At 42.2% G+C, this 17,876-nt stretch overlaps 1 protein-coding gene across 1 annotated transcript in view; it reads left to right on the top strand.

Annotated features, from left to right (window-relative positions):
* The first annotated feature begins 1,151 nt into the window (after positions 1 to 1,151).
* ELOVL7 (ELOVL fatty acid elongase 7) overlaps positions 1,152 to 17,876 on the top strand; it is a 69,330-nt gene continuing 52,605 nt past the window's right edge. The window contains exon 1 of the mRNA XM_061189285.1: positions 1,152 to 1,307. The gene's annotated coding sequence lies outside the window, so the exon portion shown is untranslated. The remainder of the gene's footprint in view (positions 1,308 to 17,876) is intronic.

Below are 17,876 nucleotides of genomic sequence, written 5' to 3'. Positions count from 1 at the left end.
GGGGCTCTCAACATTTTGTATAAAACATTTAAAATCTCTTGTTGATGCAGTAGGATTAGGTGATGGTAGGCAACTACCTGTATGTGAGGAAAACATGCTTGTGGCCCACTGAGTGTTCTTCTTCCTACCCTCCCTCCCCGGTAGTCTGGACACTTTTGTTGTGATTTCATGCTTAAAACTCACAGCACAAACTCACAGGCCATGTTTGTGAGGTGCATGGGCCAGGACTGCAACCCCTGAGGTTATTTTTCCAGTTTCTAGAAGACAACTCAACTCTAGTTCTTGGTTTTTGCCTCCTGAACAAGTAACTTCTTTCGACTCTTATTTTGCCCTCCAGCTATTGATGCCAGGATTCCAAAACACGAGAGCGGTTAGTTAGGAGGCTCATGATCAAACACAAAGCCAGGTAAGGTAAAAAATAATGGAGCGCGCATACACACGCCTGACATTCATCCTCACCCCACACTCAAGCCAGCCGTGGATGAGGAAAAGTCAGTGTGCCAGAGTGTGTTGGCTGCAGCAGCAGCTGTTACTAACCAGGGCAAAAAAGTTAACTTAGATTATATACAATTTCCTCTTCATTGCTCTAAAAGCCCCCTTCACTCCCCAATATTTGCGGCAATTCTCCAGTTTTTAATAAGCAGGGGATGGAGCTGACCCAAATTGGGCCTCTCGCCGCCGTTGGGTCTGGCCTCCATTTCAGATAATGAATTAACCCTCCGGAATAGCCTTTTCAGGAGCAAGAACTACCCTTTTTTCTCCCTCTCCGCCGCCAGCCTCACCCTGGGCCAGGTTTTCCTCATTTCAGATTTTTCTGCAACTCAATCCTGAGTCATGCATGACGACAGTTTTCACACTATTTATGTTAAGCCTCGAGATGACCTCAGGTGATGACATTTGTGCTCAGAAAGAAATGTAATTAGTCCGGATCTCCCCGAGCGGTCCTCGGTCCCCCGTCCCGGCCGCGCTCCGAGCTGCGGGGCGCCGAGCCAGGCGGAGGTGGGGCGACCGAGGCCGCGCGCCCTTCCTGGTTGATCCCACCCGGGAGGGAGGCTCCTCCCCGCGGTCCCCCGCGAGTACCTGGCGGCGGCGGCGGCGGGCGGTCAGGGGGCGGCGCTCTGCGGCGTCACGCGGTGGGGTGGGAGAGCGGGCAGGTGACACCCGGCGGCCTCCACCCCTTTTCCAGCTCGGTCGGCGGCCGGGGCAGCAGGGCCCGCTGTGAGGAGCTCCGCGCTCGCGCCGCCGCCCGCCGCCCGCCGCCGCCCTCTGCTCCCGCGCCCGGGTACTTGGGCTCCGCTCGTCGCGGGGTGAGTGCGGGGCTCCCAGCCGGTGGGCCGGGGCCAAACTTTTCCGAGGCGCGGAGAAGAGATGGGGGGAGGGAGAGAGACGCCGGGGGCCAGGGGTCGGGAGCAGCCCGGTGGAAAGAACTTGGGCGCGGCGCGTGGGGAGTGGGATACGGGTCCCGGAGACTCGGGAGCCCGGCCAGGCCCTGCCTGGACTCTGGCGGGCGCTTCGGAAGTTGTCGCCGCGCCGTCTGCGGGTGCCCAGGGTAGAAGCCCTTCCCGCCGGAGGGAGGGGCCGCCACGCTCACCTGCGCCCTCCCTGGGAGCCCACCGCCGCCCCCAGCATCCCAAAGGGACGGTGGTCCCCGCCGCCCCTGGGCTTTGAGCCTCTCCCGAGCGCTCCCGCGGGACAGGGCCCAGCTGTTCCGGGCGGGAGGACAAAGATGCTTGCGGGTGGGACTGGGAGGGAGAGGGACCTGCTCGACCTTGACCTCCGAGGTCACTTTCCCAGCTCCTGGATTTGGGTTCGCTCGCCCACCCCCCCGACCCCCCCAGAATCCCCGAGCCCCTTTCTTTCTGCTTTTTCCCCTCTGGGGCGCTTTTGTGTCCTCGAGGCCGGAATGAACTTGGGGCGCTGCTCTTGCAGCGGGCGCTGCCTCTTTGGCTCCCCGAGCTGCATCCTGTCCCGGCGGCAGCTCCTGGCTGAGGAGAGTGATGAGTACACAGCAGAGGAACAGGTCGTGCCGGAGATGGAAATCGGAAAGCCTGTTGTTTCATCTTACAGGGTATCGTTGGTTAGGAAATGGGCCTTCTCCCCTAATCAGCCAGCGCTGATTCAAACTTACCGGATGCCGGGAGAACGCTCTTTCGAGCTCCCTTGGGAAAGCTGCGTCAGGAAGGATATGGTCTCTACCCCTGTCCTCTCGTGGTGTGGTTGGGAAAACAAGTCGCACAAAGACTGAAAAATAGTTTTGGCGAGCCAAGCCTTTTTCCTCTTGCTGATCTGTTCCCTCGACAAGCATTTTCATTTAACCCTGTACTCGCAGGTTACTCTTTATTTCACTTCTCGCTTGTATTGCTTAACTGCTGTGAAAGAGTCTTCGATACTTTGGGGTTGCCTCCGCCTTCTTAGCCATCACTTGTTTGTTAATTCCCTTATTTTGTAGTTTCTGCTTCTACTACTGGCCAGGAATTGTTCTCCTCAAGGTCACCGAGGATTAAAAAAAATATTTTTCCCCCAATGGCAGACATTTATCGAATGCTTCTGTGCCCGGCACTGTTGTAAGAACTTGTATCAACTCTTTTAATCCTGGCAACAATCCTATGGGGGTAAATAAATGATAACATTATCCTTTTACGGATAAGGAAACTGAGACAGGGGAACTTGCCCAGGACGCAAAAGTAGCAGGAGGAGATTCCAACTCAGGGGCCCTGGTCCAGTGTTGAGGCTATTAACCACTGTGCATACTGCCTCACCTAGAGTTCCTTTCTTCATCCTTACTTTCTTGAAGTCCTGTGCTTTTTCATGTTCACTGACTAGGCTCTCTGTCTCAGGTCCCTCTTTTCCTTCTTGTGTGACTTTGTACTCATTTAGGTTTTCTTTTCATAGAATTTCGTTACTTAGGTTATCACTGCTACTTACCCACTTAAAGATTCTGTGCTTTCCATGTATCTTATTCAGTTTTAGTGTAGCATATGTCAGTGCATACTGTAATATTCCATTTGGACTTGCCCTGCTTTGCCCCAAAGCATTTCTAGTTAGCGTCATTTATGTCAGCCTCCCTCCCCTTTATTGTAGTCACCCAGGTGCAAAACAGCAGTCATGTCTCACATCACACTTCTCCCAATCATGAAACCTCTTCTGTTGGCTTTTACCTTGTCTCTTCCTTCTAGCCTTCCTCATTCTCACCCCCGTTCCCTTCTCCTCTTCACCAGTCTCCCTCTTCCCCACTCCTGAACATTCATTTATCACTTATGTCATTTTTCTTTTTACTGTTGGTAAGCATCTTTCATAAATGTTCACGGTCCACAGAAAGATTGTTAACAACTTAAGACTTTAACTCTTCAAGCCTTACAACTAGTAGTTGCTTGATAAATGTTTGCGGAATATGATGCAAGATGAATTAATGTAGCATATATTGGGTGGGTTGAATAATGGTGGAAAACTTTTTGAAATTTTTAAGCCGGGTTTTACAGGGTGTTAAGGATGCGTTGGTAGATGTGGGGGACCTGGCAGGCTTTGTAGAGGACGGGCAGGGAAGCCTCTGCCAACTCCATTGCTGCAGATAGGAACCCAGCTACCCTGGCTAAACATTCCATTTAGAAGGGTAAGGAAGTAGGGCCATATCAGCAGAGTGCCATGAATCCTAACCTCATCCTAGCAAAACAAAATATGAAGCCACACAGAGTTACAAGAAACACCCAATTTCATTGAAAAATATAACACATACACAAAAATGCATAAAACATAAATGAAGAGATTACCACAGTAGATATATTTAGCAGTAGAATGACTGTCTTATTCTGGCAGTAGATATGATAGTTGAATGAGACTGCAGAAAAGCCAAATGGGAATCTTTTCTCAAAACCTCTGTATAAGGTAATGTGGGCCTGGACTAATCCTGAGAGGCATTGTCAAGGAAGAATTGGCTGTGTTTGGGGAGGTTTGAGGCGAGGAGAAAAGAAAACTGGAAGGAGGTACCAAAACGGTGAGATTGGGGAGCCAAGAAGACAGTTTTGACCCCCTGTGCGTGAGTCGACCACAATAAATATTTTGCCATTTTACCTTTGTCTCTATTTATTTATTTATTGGCTGCGTTGGGTCTTCATTGCTGCGCGCGGGCTTTCTCTAGTTGCGGCGAGCGGGGGCTACTCTTTGTGGCGGAACGCGGGCTTCTTACTGTGGTGGCTTGCTTGTTGCGGAGCACGGGCTCTAGGTGCGCGGCTTCAGTAGTTGTAGCACGCGGGCTCAGCAGTTGTGGTGCATGGGCCCTAGAGTGTGCGGGTTTCAGTAGTTGTGGCTCACGGGCTTCAGTAGCTGTGGCATGCAAGCTCAGTAGTTGTGGCGCACGGGCTTAGTTGCTCCGTGGCATGTGGAATCTTCCCGGACCAGGGATAGAACCCATGTCCCCTGCATTGGCAGGCAGATTCTTAACCACTGTGCCACCAGGAAAGTCCCCTCTCTCATTTTTTAAATGCGTGTTTTCCTACATCCTACTACATATAGAATTTTAGTATATTGTGTTTTCCTTATAATACATAGTAAGCATTTTTCACCTTGTATATTTTCCAAAACTCCTATTGTCTGCCTTATATTCTAAAAATTATAATGTAATTTCCTTAACTAATCCTCTGTTGTTGGATAGGTATATTAGTAACAGTTATAAACAACTTAAGTTACAGTAATGCTTACCTTTGCAGTTATGTCATTTTACAAATTGGGATTTGTTTCTCTATGCTAGACAGTGGAATATACTTAAAGCCTCTGACCTCAGGTACTTACTGGTCAAGTTGAAGAAATAAGACTTTTTCTAATTTGTTTAATTGCTTATTCTCCTTGGTGTGCTACATGTGCAAACATCAGCTTTAGAATATTTAGAATATTTAGAATATAGAAGAATGCTATTTACCAAACAAATAATTTTGGAGCCTTTGTATATACAGTAGCATGTTAAATTGAGAACTAATCTTGGGTTTCAATAAAACACACCATATAGCTTGGAAAGAAGCATGCCATAAACACATTTTTAGAGAGGAATATATCTTAGATGTATTTCTGTGACTCATCCAGTTTGGACCATTCACATGTTATGAAATAGCTGAACACTAATGGAAATTTAGCACTTTATAAGATTGGTCTTTTTTTAAAAAATTGAGATTTTTAATTATTCCTAATTGATTTAGATATATTAAAAGCACATGTTATTGCCTTGACAAGTAAAATTATCCTTTTTGTTAGTGATAAATATTTCTAAACAGACCATGATTCAGAGGAACTAAGTTACCATATAACATATAACTCATAAATGTGCCATGTTAAAGACAAATCTTCATCCACTTGGAGAAGCAGCACAGGCCTTGAACACCAGCAGCCCAGCTCCTTTGTCCCCTCTTATATAAGGTATAGAGCAAAACCTAGCCAAAATTAGGGAGTTTCAGAAGTTGCATACTCAACAAACATTTGAGTGTCAGCTTTGCAGCAGGCAAAGTAGTCGGCAGGGTGCTGAAGCCCGTCCAGATCTATGTGGGTTCAAGGGAGGTAAACACTTAGAGTACAGTGTGAAAAACTGTGATTAACACAGAGTGTTGAGGAAGCCGAGCAGAGAAAGGCAGACAAAGTTGTCCTCCTGAGCCGAAAGAAGGAAGACTGGGAGTTGGGGCAGCAGAGAAATGGGATGAGGGTGGGAAATCAAATTCAGGCTGAGAGAATGCAGGTGCATTCAGAGAATTGGAAACACTGTAAAATCACTGCAGAGGAGGGTGTGAGAAGAGGTCGCCTAGGTATGCACAGCTGGCTTACTGAGAGCCTTGATTCACCTAGTAAAGATTTTGGATTTTATCCTACAGACAATGGGGAGCCAGTGGAGCCCTTTAAGAAGGGAAGGGACCTGTTAAGATTTGTATTTTTTGTTGTTGTTTTTTTGGCTGCATTGGATCTTTGTTGCTGCGTTGGGTCTTCATTGCAGCGTGTGGGCTTTCTCTAGTTGCGGCGAGCAGGGGCTACTCTTCGTTGCGGTGCACGGGCTTCTCATTGCGGTGGCTTCTCTCGTTGCAGAGCTCGGGCTCTAGGCGCATGGGCTTCAGTAGTTGTGGCACACGGGCTCAGTAGTTGTGGCTCGCGGGCTCTAGAGCGCAGGTTCAGTAGTTGTGGTGCACGGACTTAGTTGCTCTGCGGCATGTGGGATCTTCCCGGACCAGGACCCAAACCCATGTCCCCTGCACTGGCCGGCGATTTCTTAACCACTGCGCCACCAGGGAAGCCCAAGATTTGTATTTTGAAAGCACCTGTCTGCATGTGCAACTTAACCTTTCTGGAACCTCCCCTTCTCCCTTGGAGGCTTTATCTCCTTTCTCTATCTGACCTGGAAAGGACAGCTACCTTCACTATTTACATGAGATACCTTGATTATGCTCAGTGTACATAACAATTTGGGAATAGAAAACGAGCTTGTGCCACATGTTTATAGAAAGCTCAAGCCTGCATTTAAGTTTTTACCTGCTTGCTGAAAATCATGAGGTGAAACGTTTGGGCATCTTTTAGACATCAGTCATAGTTGCAATCAGGCACTTTCTGTGCATTTTCTCAAGAATTGTCTAAAGCCAGCAAGGTCTGCACCAGAATCCTCACAGCACACATGGGTGCAGAAAAGTGAAGAAAGGTGCTCAGGTGAAGAAGCAGAAAGGGTGCTCAGCTAGGGTACATGGTTACAAGTGCGAAGCCAGGATTTAAACCCAGGTATGGTTACAACGTTCAGGCTCTTCCCCCTCTGCGTACTAACTCTGTGGGTTGATGATTTAGAGGGTATGAGAGACACTAGGGCTTTGATATCCAACGATAGTTTTGTGAGGGCATAAGGACAACCATAAACGTAAACCTGATTTAGACTTTTTAGGGTCAGTGGTAGAAATGTGAGAACTAGAAAAAGAGGGTTTGGCTATTGTCCCTCAACTAAATACAGCCCCTCCGTTCTTCTGCTCCTTCCTTTCCATCCCCAGTTGTGGGATTTTGTCTTAATAGCACATTTGTGATGTATTTGTTTGCTTATTATCATTCAGTGGCATAACATGGACAGAACAAAAGGAAAGGCTGCTTGGATTTAAGGGGGACTTATCCTAAGTCTGTCTGGGGCTTCTCTGCCCTCTCCTCTTCTTTCCTTTTTCCTGCCTTCTCTAGGCAGAGAGTGCTGTGTTGGATCCCGTGAGCCAAAAAGTTTTATGTCTGAGAAGCAAACAAACAAACTAATGAATGCTGACCTCGCATTTTAATCCCCCTGCTCTTTATCCTTCAGTTCAGTAGAAGGCGCACGCTTATACCTTCAGTCTTTGAAGAATTTCTTTGAAATTCTAACAGGTGTGACTTTAACCTGAAGAAAGAAAGATGGTAGAAATCACATTCTTAGGAAACCAGAGTTTAATGACTGATTATTTAATAGCTTATTCCTGAGCCAACATGGAATTTAAAAAATGAAGTTGTGAGAACCACTCTTCATTGTTTAAAGGGAGGGGAAAAAAAGGATAATAGATGTGATATTAAACATTAAATATAGTTAATATTTTTAAAATTAAAAAATAGAAATATTAGGTTGAACACATGCAACTGCCGTTTCTCTAGGAGAAATATTTGTATATTGGCAATTACATATGGTTCATCCTAATATAAAGACAATCCTCTTGACATCTAACCAGTCGACCCTACGAGCCCATGCTTCTCATTTCCCCAAAAAGCAGACCAAATGCTGCCCAGGCATGATGAACACCAGTTCCTAGCAGCCTGTTCCCTGCTCTGATGGCTGGCTCAGTGGCTGTATTTATTGCAAACTTGTTGGTGCCAGTTATGCTTGTTATTGTGATTAGATAATTTAAATGTGTGTAAATCTATAAAGTGCAAAAGGGAAAGAGTATTATTGCTTCTGTGAAAGGAATGTTGAATTCTTTGAAAAGATTCCATAAAAGTGAGTGACTTAAAAAGTGGGCAGGAGAACTAACTGTAAAGAATTGGAGAGAAAATTGTGGAAACTTGAAAGATCATATCCTGAGCTTGCTTTACAAGTTTTGTTTTTGTTTTTTAGTTTTCAATCCACTTAGAACATTAAAAGTGGAGATTGTAGAAAATAAATTCTGAGTATGGTTTACATGAGAAAAATATTGGGGAGGAATTCTTCCTCAAAGAAAATCTTGGAACTACTTTGGAAAGTTGGCAGTTAATGCATACTTATATGTCTCAAGGTAAAGTACGTGTTTATGGGGTGTACATAATTTTTTTTAAAATATTTATTTTATTTATATTTTTGGCTGCATTGGGTCTTCGTTGCTGTGCGCGGGCTTTCTCTAGTTGCGGCGAGTGGGGGCCACTCTGTTGCGGTGCACGGGCTTCTCACTGAAGTGGCTTCTCTTGTTGCGGAGCACGGGCTCTAGGCACACAGGCTCAGCAGTTGTGGCTCACGGGCTGTAGAGCACAGGCTCAGTAGTTGTGGCACACGGGCTTAGTTGCTCCGCGGCATGTGGGATCTTCCTGGACCAGGGCTCGAACCCGTGTCCCCTGCATTGGCAGGCGGATTCTTAACCACTGTGCCACCAGGGAAGCCCAAAACATCAATTTTTAAGGTAGTATTTTTTCCCCTAGAAATGAATTGTAAAAGGGATTTATTTATGAGGTAGGTTCTTATAAAGAGGATCTTGAATCACTTCATGTATAATACTTTCAATAACAGTTTTGGTAAAGATGGAAAGATATTCTTTAAATTAACATTGGTTCTTTTTAAAAAAATTTTTTTTAATTAAATTAAATTTTTATTTGGCTGCACCACACAGCATGTGGGATCTCAGTTCCCTGACCAGGGATCAAACCCGTGCCCCCTCCAGGGGAAGCATGGAATCTTAACCACTGGACTGCCAGGGAAGTCCTGTAAATTAATGTTGGTTCTTGGTAACTCATTTATTATGGACATGAATGAAGGTAAACCCTTTGAAAGCATTTCTCCAAAGGTGCCAGGGCTAGGCTAATACAGTTTAGGTTTTTATAACGATATACAATAACAACTCGTATTAGGTAGATCAGGGTATTTTTAGACCTGAGATTGGTCTATGGATGGGCATTAGAGGGTCCATAAACTCTCCAAAACATCAGATTTATGTATACACATCGTCTCTAGGGAGGTAGCACATAGCACCATAGTCTCAAAGGTTAAAAGCTATTGATTTAGGAAAGACATGAAATAAAATATATAAAATGCTTAATAAAGTTTAACTTATTGTATACATGTACAAGGATTAGCTTTTAATGTTAATGTTGGAATTAGACATATAATGTTGACATGAACCAACTGTGTAGACTTTATCCATGTTACAAGGACACAGTACCGATAGTGAGGCCCTAGAAAAGAGATATCTCCTTCATCCATGGTAGTTTTCATTTCTGTTTTCCTGGTTCTCTGGGAAGAAAGGTTTCTACTTATTAAGTGTTAAATCAATATTCACTCATTTATGAAATAAACATTGGCTATTTTCTGTGTGCTAGACCCTGGAGATATAGAAATCTAGAAGTCAACTCCTCTTCTCATTTCTTTCTTTATCTCATGCCCACATCCAAATTAGCAGTGGTCATGTCAGCTCTGTCCCCAAAGTGTATCCTGAATCCGTCTATTCAGTAAACTCCTAATCCTGCTGCCTCCCTACCATCAATTCTCTACCAAGCAAGCAACTTAATTTTTAAATCATAAGTCAGATCATGTCACTGCTTTGCTTAAAAGCCTCTGATGAGAGTTTCAGTTTTATAAGATGTAAAGAGTTCTAGAGATGGATGGAGGTGATGGTTGCACAACAATATGAATGTACTTAATACCACTGAACAGGGCACTTGAAAATGGTTAAGTTGGTAAATTTTATGTGTATTTTACCATAATTAAAAAAATAGTCATATACACAAGTTAGACGAGGTTCTCAGAAGAAACACATTTCGTGTGTATAGGCTTTAAGTGAATTCAAAGCAATGGATTCCTTCTAGGACAATAGGCTTTAACAAGAAAGCTTTTTCTTTCTTTTTTTTCCTTTTAATTCCATTTTTGTATGCATACCTGCTGACTCGTATGCCTCTGGCATGGGGAAATTAAGGGAGCAGTGTCTGCATGTAAGATGAGATGTGATCAATATTACTGATTCATGTGTAGCCTGGGGAGGGGACGGGGAATTCCTGTCCCAAGGTGGCACAGAGCTGTCCTTTGCAACATTCTCATAAAATGGGGCAAAGAGTTCGCACCGCAATGTTTCCGGGAGCAGGAGGGATGGGGAGAATAAACTTAACTCTACAAAAGCAAACTCTAATGCATGCAAGGATCATTAGGTTGGCAGGTATATTAATAAGTGAAAAATCTGGAAGTGTAATGGTAGAACATAAAGCTTGTACTGCTTCTGTTTTGGTGCAAAAATGTACGAGCCCATACGCTTAAGTGTATGGCTCACAAATTGAACAATTTAATGTTGACATCATATCCATGATATTATGTGGAGTTTTTGCTAAGGGGAAACTAACTTGTCCAGCCTAAAATGTTTCTTTGAATCTGTATTCTGTTCTTTACCTTCTAGTCGTGCCATTAATAGTGCTCATGTTATCAATTTCCCCCTTTACTGAAAACAATAAACATTTATTTAAAACAATTATAATCCTTCTGGGGGCACTGGAAGCACAACGTGGTGATCATCTTGCTTTTACTTTTTAAAAACATTTGAACTATGATTTTGCTAGAAATAGGAGGCCCAGTGATGGAATGTTAGAGGAATGGCAACTGACAATGTGTGAAGGTTTAGAGGCAAATACATACGTGTAGCTTGGAGTGCTGATATCTAATATACCATTGTTTCCACTAACTCGAAATAAACACATTTAATCTTGAAAAAAAATAGTTATACAACAACAACAACAAAAAGTCTTGATGGTTTCCCCTTGTACGTAGAATAAAACCCTGGCTCTTTCACTGAGGCCTCAAGACCCTGCATGGCCACTTCTCCGAGTCAGCCAGCGTCCACCTCCTCCTTGTGCTCTGCTTGCCGTTCCTCTGACATACTGTTTGTCCCTGCCTCTGGGCCTTTGCCCTTGCTGTTGTCTCCTGCAGGACTATTCGCCCTTAGATCTTCCCAAATGTTCTAGAGCTTTCTGGCTACCCTTCTAGTGTTGCTGCCCTCTGCCCCTGGTGACCCTATCACATCAGTCTGTCATGTTTCCTTTTTTCATAACTTTTGCCACATTTGTCTGATGTTTGTGTTTATCTTTGTTTACTTATGTGTCTTCCCACAAGAAAGTAAACTGTATGAGACTAGGGATCTTGCTGTATCCCTCGTGTCAAGAAGGGTGCTTGGCACATAGTGGGTACCCAGATATTTATTGAATAAGTGAATGGAGATGTGGTCCCTTCCCCCAAGGACCTTGCAGTTTCTGATACTGAGTCTCAGGAGCCCTGAATTGTGCGTGTGAGCGAGGTCTCACATGGCGAATAGGCAACTTGTTCTGCCCCAGATAAAGTGATGTGGGGAAGGAGAAGGAGAGAATGATGTTGGGGGCCAAAAGGGTCAAAAACACATCAACTGTTTCCTCTCATTCAAGGATGGAGAGAAACTTTTCCTCTCTTCTATCTCCCTCCCCATCTAAAAGAAAAATATGAGAAAACAACACTGTAACTACGTATCAGTATTCAGGCATGAACCCTGCCCAAGCCAAGCTTTAAATGAAAATCATGTAAGATATCTTTTATCACATTCCCAGAAACACCTGACTCCCCTGGACCATTTGCTCTTAGAGGATCCATTATGAGCACTCAGTTGTATTAGTCAATCAGATTGTCTTGCGAAAATGAGACAAAAACCTTCCCAAACTTTCTATCACTCCAATATTACCTTCTTTAGCACGCGTTTCCCTGGTGACAGTCAAAACTCACCCTTTCCATCCTGCTGTCATACCAAGGTAGTTTTGTGCATGGATAACTGGACTTTTGTGTTCATGTTTTTCATTAATATTTTTCATGGTAAATATAGGAAAAAGGCTTATGATATAGATAGATTCTCTATGCTTGACATGGAAAATCATACTTTCACATAATCAGAAAAATTAGACTACTTTCTGACTACGATAATAGATTGTGTGCTGATTTCAGAAATATAGAAGACTTGTAACAAAAAATAACAAAACAAAACAAACTTGTAACAAAAAGAAAACAGACATCACCCATAATCCCACCAACCAGAAATTACCATTGCTAACATTTTGGTAAATTACTTTGCAGCCTCTTGTAGGCATTTTTTCAAAGGTTGTCAAAGTTTTTCTTGGGGAAAAAAATTGGGAACTACTTAGTTGAAGAACAAAACATTTCCTAGTATACTTAAAAAACAACCACCACCACCACCTTATAAGCATTTTTAACATGGAAATTTTCTTTCTTTCTTGTTTTAAAAACTCATATTATGGAAATTTCCAAACATTTGTAAAAGCAGAGAGAATACTATAATGAACTAGATGTACACATAACCCAGGATCATGGCTAATCTTATTTCATCTGTAAATATTTCAGTGTATCTCCAAAGGATAAGGACTTTAAAAAAATTACCACAGTACCACTATCACACCTAAAAAGTTAAAAATAATCCATTAATGCCATCAAATATCCAATCAGCAGGAAGTTTAAAAAATACGTATAAATCAGGTTATGACTAAAAGGGCAATAGTGTAGAAATTCTTGGCTAATAGGATGATATACAGTCCACTTAACAAACTATACAAACAGTTATAAGAAAAGATTACAAACAACAGAAACTTACTTAGCAGTGTTTATTTCATGTAGGTAAGTATTAATATGTTATTAAATAATCTGACAATATATTTCCATAACTTTGCTATTTCTGCACTCTCAGTGTTCAATTTAAAATGCATTGTCCACCTATACCAAATGAATTTTTTAAACTCATCTATTTTGGGGGCTAGTACAGGGCAAAAGTGTGAACTGGGTACATAAAAGTCAGCAGTTTATTTCATTTATTTATTTTTAAAAATTTTTTGCTGCGTTGGGTGTTCATTGCTGCGTGCGGGATTTCTCTAGTTGCGGCGAGCAGGGGCTACTCTTAGTTGTGGCGCACCGGCTTCTCATTGCGGTGGCTTCTCTTGTTGTGGAGCACAGCTTTAGAGTGCGTGGGCTTCAGTAGTTGTGGCACGAGGGCTCAGTAGTTGTGGCTCACGGGCTCTAGAGCGCAGGCTCAGTAGTTGTGCACATGGGTTCAGTTGCTCCACAGCATGTGGGATCTTCCCAGACCAGGGATTGAACCCGTGTCCCCTGGCATTGGCAGGTGGAGTCTTAACCACTGCACCACCAGGGAAGTTCCAAGTCAGCAGTTTAAAATGTTCTCATAAGGTCCCATACTATGTACATTTAATATATCTTCCTAAAGCTATAAATACTTCATCCGAAGTAGAATAAAAACAAGACAATTTTAGGCATAAACTCTGTTACATTAATAAAGCAGAGTAAAACCGTTTATTTATCTGGGTTTTTATGAGTAGTAGAAATAATCTTTATGCTCTTAAGAGTACATGATAACTTTTAAAGAAAAAAAAGCAAAATCCTAAAAGTCTCTGATGAATGTATTCCTATTTCAGTTATTGTGAGGGTGTAATAGAGAGAATTTAGAGAATAGCAAGAAAATTTACTTGGCCAAGAGAATTGCTGGACGATTCAGGTTGCTGGCTTGTCACTGTCAGTGGAGAGGAAGCTAGGGTGTGAATCAGGGAAGGTTGATCCCTTGGTCCAGCACAGAGCCTGGACAGGTGTTTGCTGTATGGATGGAAAGGAATGAGAAAGGCAGAGAAAGTGAAGGAAAAGTGAAGAAAAGGAAGATCTAGAAGAAGGAAGGGTAGGAGGCCAAGGTTTGGAGCCTGGAAACATGGGTAGATTGTGGTGTGAAAATTGGTATTAGAGAAACTGGATCGGGGAATGTTTTGGTTGAGATTCTGGTAATTCCTTTGTTTTTATTCCTTGGTAATCATTGCAGGTTAAGTGAACAAATTACATGCTCATTTGTAGAATTTGAGACTTTTAATCAGTGGCTTTTTCTGGGCAATTCCTTCATGATGGGGCATTTAGAGATTTAGCAATTGTTGATATGTTTCAAAGATCAGATGGTTGAAACTCATAATGGTAGATAAAGCCAGAATCATTAGAATTTCTCCCTCGCCTCTCCTCCCCCACCAAGGGAAAAATCCTTGGAAATCATTTAAGTATTTCCGGTAAAACTAACTGGAAAGGAAAAGCCTTTCTTCATTTATTTAGAAAGACATTTGTAAATATTTGCTGTGACCACTTTTATAGGGCAGTCATTGTTTTAATCTTGCATTGGTCTGCAATTTCTCTTTGATGTTGAGCTATTGTTTGAAAGGGCCATAGCTGGAGGCGCCCACACTGAGATAATATTGAACTAAACTCTATTTTTCTATCCAGATAAATAGTGGGGGGATATGTTTGTCTTTTTAAGTTGTTAATTCTAGAATCATTCATATCAAAATTATTTAACTTAAAAATTAAGTAATGCTATTTAGCAATACTATACTTTATTATAAATGTACTGTATTTTACATACATTATGCATTAAATCTATTTGTCTCCTAGCTTAGGAATGTAACTGTATTTTTCCCTAGGAAAACCTTTTCTTCAGCTAAAATAATCAAATTATAAATTTTGTTCTCAATTGGAGATGTCTTTTGCAGACATGGAATAAATGCAGATCCTCTGTTGTCCTAAATCTGTTACTTTTTAATTTGTGAAACAGCACTGAGACACCTTAATAACATTTTATTAGAACTGAATAAAGAATATGGTGTAGATACAGGAACAAGTCTGCTAACCCAAGGCCATTTATTATGAAGTTTCATTTGCAAAATGCTATTGAAAATCAGTAAGAAAGCAGGGAGATCATCCCTGAGCAGAGAAGACAGTGTCCTGAAGTCGATTGAGTAAATCTGTACTTGACCCATAGGGAGATCCTCTGGTTTTTTTTTTTTTTTTTTTGCAGTTGACAAGAAAATTAGTTATTTCTGAGATATACATTTTAAAGTAATAACTAGGATTATGACTTATAACATTATACCAGAACATATAAGATTTTTAGAAATTTCATGTAATGTCTGAAACATTTATATTAACATATTTCCATACAAAGATCCTCTGGTTTTTAATCACAGCCCATATAACATTATTTTAAACATTCCAACATCATTGGTTATCTAGTTTCTCATCCCATAGCAGATTAAGGACAGCAAGTTAGAATGAATAGGGTCTTATAGAACCAGGAATGCTGTTAACAGACAATGTAGTGGCTAACAAGCTGATAGGGAGGAGACAGGAAATACATCAGAAGCAGACGCGGGTTTTGGAACTTTTTAGTGTAGGGCAAAGGTCCATAGCTGTAGACACGGATAGGCCCAGAGAGCAGTGCTGTGATACTGCTGCTCTTACTAATATCCCTGAATCATCCAGAAAGTTTCAGTGTATAAGATGGTTGAAATCTTTTAAAAAATGTTTTACATTTTTCTATCAGAAGCACTTTTTGAAGTGATTACACCTACAGATAAGCATTTCAGTATCTAAAACATTCACTTCTATGGAACGTTGCAATCCTGGATGAGGCTGGATAAATGAATTGTATCCAGAAATAGAAAGCAGGATGAATTAATTTAGTCTTTACTGTTGGTTACTTTTCTTATCCACACTGCTTTTTGAGGACCATTTGTTTTTCTTCCTTTTATGGGCTTATCTGTATATTTTAGGGATGTGTGCTATTATGCACATGTGTGTTATAATACTTTCCCTATGTTCAGATTTTTTGTTCTCTCTAGGAGTCATCAATCCACATGACCTACCCATCTACTCTGGGTACCATCTCCATCCCCTGATGAGGCTCCATTCCCTATTCCCATCCCCACCCAGAATGAACCTGTTACTGCCAATTCTGGCTTGTCTCACAGGCGAAGTATTTGAGGTCAGTTGATTTCCACCCTTCCTCTCATGATTCTTGGTTACTGCCTATAAGAGATACGCCTTACTAGGTATTACAGCCTTTCCGTTGTCTCCTCCTACTGTTAACCACACCTTCAGCTCTGTCTTTTATCCTTTGAAACCCTGTTCCACTGTGTTCAAACTCTATCATATCTTCAGTGCTATCACCTGCCAAAAATAACTGAATCATGGCTCTTCTCCTTACCCCATGCCCACACACTCCTTATGAAAAGGTTCATCCATCCATCCACTCAACAAATATTTGCATGTCTGACACATCCCAGGCACCATCTCAGGTGCTAGAGAGGCAGCAATGCACAGAACAGAAAAAGATCCCTGCCCCCGAGGAGCTCATATTCCAGAGTGTTATTGGGGAGTGGAGGGAATCAGACAATAAACAAATAAATATAGAATGTTGGTGAAATATATAAAAATAATGATGAAAAGTGCTATGGGGAAAAATAAAGCAATAAAGACAGGGAAGTGCATGTTGATGGGGTGATGAAGGTGACATTTTAGCAGAGATCCGAAAAAAGTGAAGGCGCATGCAGGTATCTGCAAGAAGAGAATTCCACATTGTCGGGGCAGTGGTTTCAGATGCTTTGAGGCAGGGGTGTTCTTGGCGTGTTCAAGAAAGGACAAGGAGCCCAGTGTGGCTGACACTAGCTAAGTAAGAGAAGAGGTGAGAGGAGGAAAGCTCAGAGAGGTAGTCAGGGCCACTTATAGGAACTTTGACTTTTAGTGTGAGTGAGGTGGGAAGACACTGGCACATTTTAAGCAGAAAAGTGACATGAGTTGGGTGTTTTTATTTTGTTTTGTTTTTTCTTCAGCGTGATGAATACATTGGAGATGGACAAAGGTGAAATTGGGGAGACCAGTTGAGAGGCTATTGCAGTAATTCAGATAAGGGAGGACCACCGGTAGGATGAAAAGTGACTTGGACCACCAGTAGAGTGAAGAGTGCTTGGATTCTAAAAATATATTTAGGAGACAGCGTTGTCAGGATTTGCTGATGGGTTTGATGTAGGGGGTGAGAGAAATGGAGGATTTTTCTCGTATTCAAAGGTACTACACATTTGGATGGACTGGCCAGAATTCCCCTATCTTCCCATTGCCACATCTGAATCAAACTGTTACTTTTTCACTTCCATGGGCAAGTGAAACAAAACTTTTCCTTTTTTGGATGCCTCCCTCTCCAGCTTTGCTCTCTGCTTTTCTTAAACCTCTTTGTCCATCATTTCCCTCTTCAGTCCCACACACATTGTGGACTTTGGCACCTGACTTGATTTGGCATCTCCCCATCCTCTATCTCTCTGGGAGACTTCAAAACCCTTTCAGAGGCCAACTACGAGTAGCCTCATCAGACAAAGTTTGTTGTCTGACCCAACTGTGATAAGCCCTACTAGACTGTAATTGCCTGCTTTCATAGCACATCTCTGGGCCTCTTCACCTGGAAATGTGCCAAGAAAAAAATCATCAATTCTAATATCCCTTCTTCGAACCACAGCCTCTGGTTTATCAGCTCTCTTACACCTCCCTTTCTTTTTTTTTCCCCCTTCCAGTTTTATTGAGATATAATTGACATACATAAGCTCTAAGTTTACAGTATAATTATTTGACTTATATACATCCTGAAATGATGACCACAATAAGTTTAGATGAGATCCATCATCTCATATAGATACAGAATTAAAGAAATAAAAAAATTATTCTACCTTGTGTTGAGAACTCTTAGGGTTTACTCTCGTGACAACTTTCATATGGAACATAGAGCAGTGTTAATTATATTTATCACGTTGTATATTACATCCCTGGTACTTATTTATTTATTTTCTTTACTCTCACA

The sequence above is a fragment of the Eubalaena glacialis genome, chromosome 4 (assembly GCF_028564815.1).
Source record: "Eubalaena glacialis isolate mEubGla1 chromosome 4, mEubGla1.1.hap2.+ XY, whole genome shotgun sequence".
Classification (NCBI taxonomy): Eukaryota; Metazoa; Chordata; class Mammalia; order Artiodactyla; family Balaenidae; genus Eubalaena; species Eubalaena glacialis.
Note: the sequence above shows the minus strand (reverse complement) of the source record. Positions and strands in the feature narration are given on the sequence as shown.